Genomic DNA, 10,000 nt, shown 5'->3' with positions numbered 1-10,000 from the left:
AGACCATATCCCCATAACCTTTGAAAATTATATTGAGAGAATCTTATCTTTTCATTGGACATTGATCAGTGTGTCAGGGCAATAGCCATTTGGTGTTGTTGTTGTTGTTATTGTTGTTGCTGTTTTTCTTACCTTCATCAAGCAAACTTTGACCCCATAATGGAAAGCAGACAGCTATATTCCTAAAGCCTCCAATACGGTTAGGGAGTGGACGTGGAAATAGAAATGCAGAAATAAGGTAGATTAAGTATTAAGATTTAATGGAAGATAAACTTGATTAAATTCATTAGATGGTAAAGTTATATAGTGAGACACGATAGAGACGGTTCGTTTAGAAAGCATTTGTATTATCAAGGCAATTATCTCTCTCTCTCTCTCTCTCTCTCTCTCTCTCTCTCTCTCTCTCTCTCTCTCTCTCTCTCTCTCTCTCTCTCTCTCAATAGAGATGCAATTTTACACTTAAACAGTTTTCCCGGCTGCAAATATAATGAGCATTCGTAATGACTTGCATACGTTGAATAAATACCCATGTAACTCATACTCATTTGTTTGTATTCTTTTTCCTTAAGATATACATTAATAAAAGAAAATAATTCCGTCGAAAAATAATTCTTCTACATATGCGAACTACAAATTTTCTTCAATTGATATACGTATATTTATTAAACAAACAAAATGATATGATTCTTGCGACGAAATGCTCCAAATTGGAATGACATTTGCCATTGGAATCGAATCCAAATCTAACCGGTCAATACCATTCCATTGTCATCCATTTTTCATCCGCTGACCTTTGCCAGCGGCAAGTGACAGATAGAATGTTCTCTTACTTTGCACGACTTTGCAGCATTGCATTCCGTTATTATTTTTTCATAAGATGTATCTGTTAAGGCTTGGACGAGTAAGATGTAGTGAGTGTGTGGAGAGAGAGAGAGAGAGAGAGAGAGAGAGAGAGAGAGAGAGAGAGAGAGAGAGAGAGAGAGAGAGAGATGTTCTCTTACTTTGCACGACTTTGCAGCATTGCATTCCGTTATTATTTTTTCATAAGATGTATCTGTTAAGGCTTGCACGAGTAAGATGTGTGAGAGAGAGAGAGAGAGAGAGAGAGAGAGAGAGAGAGAGAGAGAGAGAGAGAGAGAGTCATGAGGTTCTTTACATCCTGTGTCGCAAAATTTGAAAATATTTCAATTAACGTTTCTTAAGAAAATTGACAATTCGGTACAACCTGCTGTAACAGATCCTTTTCGAGTAGTACTAACACTAATGAGGTTAAATCGTGGTAACAGCAATTATTACTCAAGGATTTCCTATTTAGAGAAAGCTGTCAGTGTAGCACATAGTGGTCAGCAAAACCCCTCCGTTGTAAAAGTCTTCCTATTCTGTTTGCCAGAAGCTAAATGAACTATCTAAAATTTTCTGGACAGTCATCATGTCGAGTAAGATTAACTTCAACGAGAAATAAAAGGTTGAAATTACATGAAAACGTGAGATTTTTAAATTCGCATAGAGCTTTGAAAATATTTAAGTTTACTTTATTTTTAAGAGCTGTTTTCCTGGTACTATTACACACGGAAACCATGTGCCCCAACAGGACCTAAATTATCTGTTTGTGTTATACATTTTAGATGTTTATGGTATCATACTGCGTATTCCACGTTAATTGTCAAATCCACATTATCGAAGTCGTTCGAAGACTAGAAAGTCTCCAGTTTCTTCTTGAAATCTTTGATATCTTAGTTCGTTCTTATGTCTAGTGGGAGCTTATTGTATAGTCTTGAGACCGTATATTTGAGAGTTCTAGAATCTACAGTAGACATATATCTTGGTTCCAATAATTTGAAACCAGCAGTAATTATTCTCGTGTCGACATGACTTATTGGTTATACGATACGTAGCAATTCTCTTAGATAAATTGATGGATTATTGCACATATATTAAACTTTATCATAGCTTTAATGAGCAACCAGTGTAATTCAATTAGTGTAGGGGTGATCCTTTCTCGGGGTGGGACACCTTTCATCAGTCTAGCTCCTCTGTTTATTGTGTTTTGTAATTTCCTAAGTTGCATTTTAGGTAGATTGCGGTAGACAAGAGTTACAGTAGTCAATCATTGTAATATTAAAGTCACAATTTCTTTACATTATTTTCATCCTTGTACTTCTTTATTAAAGCAATGTTTCTAAGATGGTATCCAGTGGTTTTTACTACATTAAAACATTGATAGACAAGTCACGGTCACCTTAGTTGATAAACACTAAATAAATTGTTTTTGATAAATTATCCCTCTGAAATGATAGTTCCCTTAATTGCTTGAAAAGATATTAAATCTATCAAAATATATTACCATATTTTGGTTGGTGGAACGTCACTTGTAATACCCATCAGTTTATCTGAGAAAAAATTTGCTGTAAGGCGATTGGTCAAGCGACTAATAAGTAGTGACCAATCACAGATCGACATTCTCTTTATATGATGCCTGTGGAAAAAAACCCGAGAGGAAAAGTAGCATTTAGAGTAAATGAAATGCTCCTCTCTCTCTCTCTCTCTCTCTCTCTCTCTCTCTCTCTCTCTCTCTCTCTCTCTCTCTCTCTCCTCTCTCTCTCTCTAAGCTATATTGCTTTATTTGTGAATTATCAGCAACAGACAGAAAAGTCGACATCATATTTAAAAATTTAATGTTTCAATTATCCGAAATAAATCCTTATTTAAAAGAGAAAAGGGTATGAAGAAACGGAGAAAGGTACTAGCGTTACTTTCGTAAGAAGAAAAATCATGCAATTTGCATGAAATGCGAGAACGACACCGCTGTATTTTTAGTAAATGAAAATTCCCCTACTTTTCCCACACCACAAATAAACCTGTCCAAGAAAGTAGAAAAAATAAATGCTTATCGCAAAGCTTCAAAACGTATAAGCAACAGATTCCAATTAACGGGGTCAAACCTTCGCTAAATAGGAAAAACTAAAATCCCAGGGATTCCCCCTTTCTCTCTCTCTCTCTCTCTCTCTCTCTCTCTCTCTCTCTCTCTCTCTCTCTCTCTCTCCATTAAGACAACGCTGGGCACCTGTACTCGCTAGACCGGTTTCAATTGGAAGCTTGCCAAGAGTAGGGTCAATTTGCTTTGGATCTTTGCCGAGGGAACTAACATGATGCAACGTACGTAGAAATAAGTGGGTAACCAAAACACGGTGGATGGGACGCTTGCCTCGACAACTAGAGGTCACGAGTAAACACTAAACACGTATCTAATGTTAACAAAGAATGCGTTAGTAGTTAGAGTGTGATGGCCAATGGGTCGCTTCCAGGTTGAAGGGATACATTTGTTGCTTAAGATTGCATGGCCCTTCCGGTCAGACCCCGGCTCTCTTAAGTTTTAAAGGTCGCTCATGATTGACAGAGGCAAGGACAGTGACAATACCCTGGAGACTGACCATTATACATAAGATCAGTGTTCAAGCCGCCTCTCCACCTAAACTAAAACTAAGGACGGCCAGGCAATGGCTGCTGATAACTTAGAAGGTGGACATATAGACTCCCCCAAACCCTTCATCCTTAGCTCATAGGGATGGTGAGGTTGCAGACACTGCAAAAAACTATCGAGCGTGAGCAGGACTCAAACCCCATGGACGTTTCTAATAGGCCAACACGTGTATTTCTTACGCTACCCAAAACAAGCAGGGCCTCGAAAAGAATGTATTATTTATCATCAATTTTTTAGAATTAGGAAAACAGTAATGGAGAGAATTCCTAATTTGACTGAACGATATCAAGGACTAATCATAACGATCGTTAGGGTGATGAGTGTGAAGTAGGTATACAACAAGGGTTTTCAGAATAATACCCAAATTAACCTCTGTAGATTATATAATAAAAAGTCGTCATATGGTGGAGTTGGGGCGATTTCTTGATATAATATATATATATATATATATATATATATATATATATATATATATATATATATATATACATACAGTATATGTATGTATATATATAAATATATATATATATATATATATATATATATATATATATATATATATATATATATATATATATATATATATAGCTCTTCTAGGAGAAGGACACTCCAAAATCAAACCATTGTTCTCTAGTTTTGGCTAGTGTCATAGCCTCTGTTCCATGGTCTTCCACTGTTATGGGGGCCAGGGTTCTCTTGCTTGAGGATACATTCAGGCACTTTTCTATCTTATTTCTCTAACTCTCTTTTATGAAGTATTTATATTTTATATCTAAAAGAGCTATTTTAATGTTGTTACTGTTCATTACTACTCATGTAGTTTATTTCCTTTTTTCCTTTCCTCACTGGGCTATTTATCCTTGTTGGAGCCCTTGGGTTTATAGCATCCTGCTTCTCCAACTCGGGTTTTAGCTTCGCAATATGTATGTATATATATATATATATATGTATAAATATATATATATATATATATATATATATATATATATATATATATATATATATGATATATATATATGTATATATATACTGTATGTATATATATATATATATATATATATATATATATATATATATATATATATATATATATATATATATATATATATGTATATACAATATGTATATGTATATATGTATGTGTATATATATATATATATATATATATATATATATATATATATATGTATGTGTATATATATATATATATATATATATATATATATATATATATATATATACATATATAATTATGTAAATACAATATGTATATATGTATATGTATATATATATATATATATATATATATATATATATATATATATATATATATATATATATATATATACCTTTACATGTGATCGTCCTTTCCAGATTCCTGAATTTAATGCAATAATCCGAGGTGATCACTTGCCTGAACACCTGTCTCTCTGATCATATCATTAAGTAATTTCCACTTGGTTCTATCAGCCATTTACAACCTCAAGTTGGCATATCTTACAAGTGTGATTGCGTAGTCACGAACGAACAAACAAAATAAGTGTTTGAAGTCTTTTGCATTTCTTACTCACCAGCTAGAATAGAATGCTCTCTCTCTCTCTCTCTCTCTCTCTCTCTCTCTCTCTCTCTCTCTCTCTCTCTCTCTCTCTCTCTCTCTCTCTCTCTCTCTCTCTCTCTCTATATATATATATATATATATATATATATATATATATATATATATATATATATATATATATATATATATACGTGTGTGTATGTGTATAATATATGTATATGTATATATATGTATATATTATATATATATATATATATATATATATATATATATATATATATGTTTGTGTATGTGTATAATATATGTATATATATGTATATGCATATATATATATATGTATAAAATATATATATAAATAAAAGAGAGAGAGAGAGAGAGAGAGAGAGAGAGAGAGAGGAGAGAGAGAGAGAGAGAGAGAGAGAGAGAGAGAGAGAGAATTTTCCCACTTAAGTTGATGAATGAACGAATAAATCTTATATTATTCCTTTAGTTAGCTTTTCATTCTCTCTACTCCATAAATTAAAGATTTCACTTTGTTTGAATTTCCATTAAATTAACTTAAAACTTTCACTCTTTCAGATATAAAGAATTTATCCCTTCGAACTATGCTGTTGACACCACTTCGCTTCAGGTAAGTGCATTAGGCAAGTTATGCGTAGAAATATAGAAATTATAAATAAAAATGCATCTTTAATGTTTTCTATATTAATCGCGTGTGAATTGCTAAACAAGAAATAGGTATCGTTTATGATTAAGCAATGTTTTATATCGCATCGTAACGATACAAGTTCTCTTGCTTGAGGGTACACTCGGGCAAACTGTTGTGTCATTTTTCTTTTTTTAAGTTTTTATATTTTTGTATATATAAAAAAAATAAATTTAATGTTGTTACTGATCTTAAAAATTTTTATTTTAATTGTTCATCACTTCTGTTGTAGTTTATATATTTCCTTGTTTCCTTTCCGGCACTGGGCTGTTTTTTCCCTATTGGAGCCCTTGAACTTATAACAACCTGCTTTCCCAACTAGTGTTATAGCAGAGCTAGTAATAATGATAATAAATCCTTTCACCTATCATGATTCAAGATAATCAAATTATTGTTTATCATTAAAATTCGGGAAAAACTGTTCGATTGAACTTCAGTAACTCACCTGTGCCGTATAGAAATTCAAGTTGCGGGCTCGGTCACTTCGTTATGGCTATTAAATTAAACTCGCTCTGGAAATAGCAGCGTCATGTCTAGCAATGACACTCCAGCTATACGCCTGTTATATATACCCATCGAGGCGTGCATAAATTATTTCCCACTACGTAAGGAACACAGTGACTTCATCAGGATATCCTATTTTCTTAGGAAAAGATTTTGTGTGGCGTTACTTTAGAATAATAAATCATAATTACTCATAATTGGTCCTTGGAGGTAATGCAATTTTCTTTATTTGTAACTACTTACTGCTTCCAAATTTTGACCTTGATAAACTTGTACACTTAAATCTTTTTATTAGTCTTTTTCTTACCTGATTGTGCTTAAGACTCTCTTAGATAAACATAAATAGGTAAAAGTTAATTCCCTATAGCAAATTACGTTAAAATTACTTAAAAATAGATAATATAAATCACATATTGTGATAGTCACTATCCTCTTATATCCCTCCATTTGAAGGTTGCAATTGCTAAGTGCATCTTGTTGGTAAACAACTATGATACAAGATTCCGGAAATGGTTTCTCATAGTTTAACACGTCATCGGAAACGCACCTTTTCGTTTCCGCCCACTAGATTAGCTCAGAGAATAATGGCAAAACCCACATCGCAAGCGAAGACAGATTTTATATATATATATATATATATAATATATATATATATATATATATATATATATATAATAATATAATGTATATAGATAGATAGATAGATAGACATATATATATATATATATATATATATATATATATATATATATATATATATGTATATACAGTATATATATATATATATATATATATATATATATATATATATATATATATATATATATATATATATATAGATAGATAGACATACATATATATATATATATATATATATATATATATATATATATATATATATACTGTATACATATAGATAGATATATATATATACATACATATATACTGTATATATATAGATAGATAATATATATACATACATAGTATATATATATATAAATATATATAAATATATATACTGTATATATATTTATATATATATACATACTGTATATTATATACTATATATATATATATATATATATATATATATATTATATATATATATATATATGTGTGTGTGTGTGTGTGTGTGTGTGTGTGTGTGTACTGAGGAAGTGTCACATGATTCATATGATATTTTAAATTGTGGTAATGGAAGGCTAGCAACGAAATGAAATTTGTTTACAGCAATAACCTGTTCGTTGAAATCTGTAATAACTGGGTTTCTTTTGTATTGGGAAATTTCGCCTCCAACCTTACCCTTGGGGATATGAGTGGGTGGAATGAGTTATGAGGAATTACCCAAAATGTTACTCGTGCATTCCTGGAAATATCAAAATAGAAGAAATATTCCTTTCAAGATTTTGCTGTGTCGAGGTACTTTTAAATTTGGCTTTTAATATTTGGACCATATGACCCAGTGTTGGGCCATATGACCCAGTGTTGGGCCCTGGGAGGTCATTCAACGCTGATGTCTAACTGGGTGCACAGAAGGTGTAAAGCCCACTCATGAATGGCAGAGGCAAGGGACAGTGACATTGCCATATCAAGCAGGACAATGCCCTAGAGACTAACCATATATACTTATGATCAGCGTCCAAGCACCCCCTCTCCACCCAAAACTAGAACCAAGAATGGCCAGGCAATGGCTGTTGATGACTTAGCAGATATACCTATAGGCTCCCCCAAGGATGGTGAGGTTGCAACGACCCAAGAAACTATGGAGTTCAGCGGGACTCGAACCCTGGTCTGGCGTTCACCAGTCAGGGACGTTACCATATCGGCCACCACATCCATAACAGAAACGGAAATAAATAATATTAAAAAGTAGGTAGGCTACTTCTTTCACACTGCTTCGTATGAACTGGTATTTATTTCGTATAACTTGAGTATTGATTTTAAACTGGGTGCTTCACAGTCCGGCTCTATCGTATCTAAATGTATTGTAGTAATCTTATGTAATACGTTACATTTTATAACTAAAAGATTAAAATAATTCTCCGGCCAAATGGTCGTTAGTGCCAGGTATACTATAAAGCTCTCAAGTTTCATAGAACGAGGTGGATGAAAGAGATGTAAGTGATAAGGAATGGTAGTAGAGAAATATTTCTATAGAACATTATTTTCTGAAGGACGTATACATCATATAAAAGAGAATGCCAGGTAACTTTTTTCACGGGCTGCGTAGATATGTGGAGAGAGAGAGAGAGAGAGGAGAGAGAGAGAGAGAGAGAGAGAGAGAGAGAGAGAGAGAGAGAGAGGAGAGAGAGAGAGAGAGAGAGAGTACTAAGTGACCTCTCTTCACTCGACTGGAAGACCCCGAATTTGTGTCGCAAGGTCTTGTGCTGCTTCCTTTTAGAGAAACAAATTGTGTGTTACAGGTGAAGAAGATTTCACGACACATAGTAAACCTTTATCTCATGCAGTACTATATTTATTACTCCAACTTTATCATTTATTGAATTTAGTATCAATTCTGAGATGAAGCTTTCCGTTCTATTTTTTAAGATGTTTAAAGACCTTTCAAGAAACAACTTAATTGTGTATTGATAAAAAAAATCCGTACACTAAAAAATGTAAAGTATTGAGGAAACTTAACTTTGCCAGTCCAAATCATCTTGGATATATTCAAGAGGAACGGGATATTTTTTTTTTTTTTTTTTTTTTTTTTTTTTTTTTTTTGAAAGTCGATTATCTATCCAAGATTCGCCAGTTTGTCTTGGCCAGAGCCAGTCAAGTGAATCCAAGCAAGGGCCGGGTTTTTGATAACAGATAATCACGTGACATCAAACTATTTGGAAAATGTGAATGAATATTTTGGGAGTTTGGTCCTTCAGTGCAGGATGAAAGGTCAGTGGTCAGTAACCCAGATAGAATATGTTTTTTATCATTTGGATACAGTCTCTCTCCTCTCTCTCTCTCTCTCTCTCTCTCTCTCTCTCTCTCTCTCTCTCTCTCTCTCTCTCTCCTCTCCACACTAAATTAGTCCTAAGAACATTTCACCGATATACATTAGTCTTATTACAATTTGTTGACATTAAAACCCTAAATTTGTGCTTTATTCGAATGCCAATGTTTTGAGGTAGTTCTACAAACTGTTCATTTACCACTTCGAAGTTAAAGTCAAAGAGAGGTTGGGCAGCGAGAAGGAACCGGAAAGGTGATTTTAATGGGTGCAGCGTTGAAAAAAATGGTATTTCTGTGTATCAGATACTGTATAATACGACAAGGCGATTTAGGAAATAATGTATTTTTCATGAAATAATAAGAAATTCATTGTTATAGTAGGATTTTTTCTTAATGTAGTTGCGATTGAGTTGAATCATGTCATACCCGATAGTGATAAAGGATTATATAAAAGCGTAAATAATAATTCATTAGAATTTAATGCTACGCCAGCAAGTTTGAAAAAGTTACATCAACACAAAAATAACTATAATCATTCTACATTTCAAATATTCTAAAAATATAATGTATAATAGGCAAGCTAGTTCTAACTTACATTTAAATGCTGTGACCCCCAAAACTTCGCTCAATAAATAAGAAAATGTAATTTTAAACTTTTCTAAAAAATAAATAATTTCTTTCACCTTACTTAGAATGTTAGTACTCTATACGTAACCATCTTAAGAGTTGGCAGAACTGGTATTCTTTATCTTTTTTTTTCACTTTCGCCTTGAGCCATGTTAGCCAGTTCCCTAATGACATC

At 32.8% G+C, this 10,000-nt stretch overlaps 1 protein-coding gene across 3 annotated transcripts in view; it reads right to left on the bottom strand.

The window, feature by feature from the left end:
• Positions 1–10,000, bottom strand: part of LOC137632300 (sodium- and chloride-dependent glycine transporter 2-like) — a 59,552-nt gene that overhangs the window by 41,487 nt on the left and 8,065 nt on the right. Inside the window, exon 1 of one of the 3 annotated variants that reach the window (XM_068364213.1) lies at positions 6,191–6,214. The exons of the other annotated variants lie outside the window; for them this stretch is intronic. The gene's annotated coding sequence lies outside the window, so the exon portion shown is untranslated. Of the gene's footprint in view, positions 1–6,190; positions 6,215–10,000 lie in introns of those variants that run through there. 3 annotated transcript variants of the gene reach the window in all.

This window comes from Palaemon carinicauda, chromosome 41 (genome assembly GCF_036898095.1).
Source record: "Palaemon carinicauda isolate YSFRI2023 chromosome 41, ASM3689809v2, whole genome shotgun sequence".
Taxonomy (NCBI): domain Eukaryota; kingdom Metazoa; phylum Arthropoda; class Malacostraca; order Decapoda; family Palaemonidae; genus Palaemon; species Palaemon carinicauda.
Note: the sequence above shows the minus strand (reverse complement) of the source record. Positions and strands in the feature narration are given on the sequence as shown.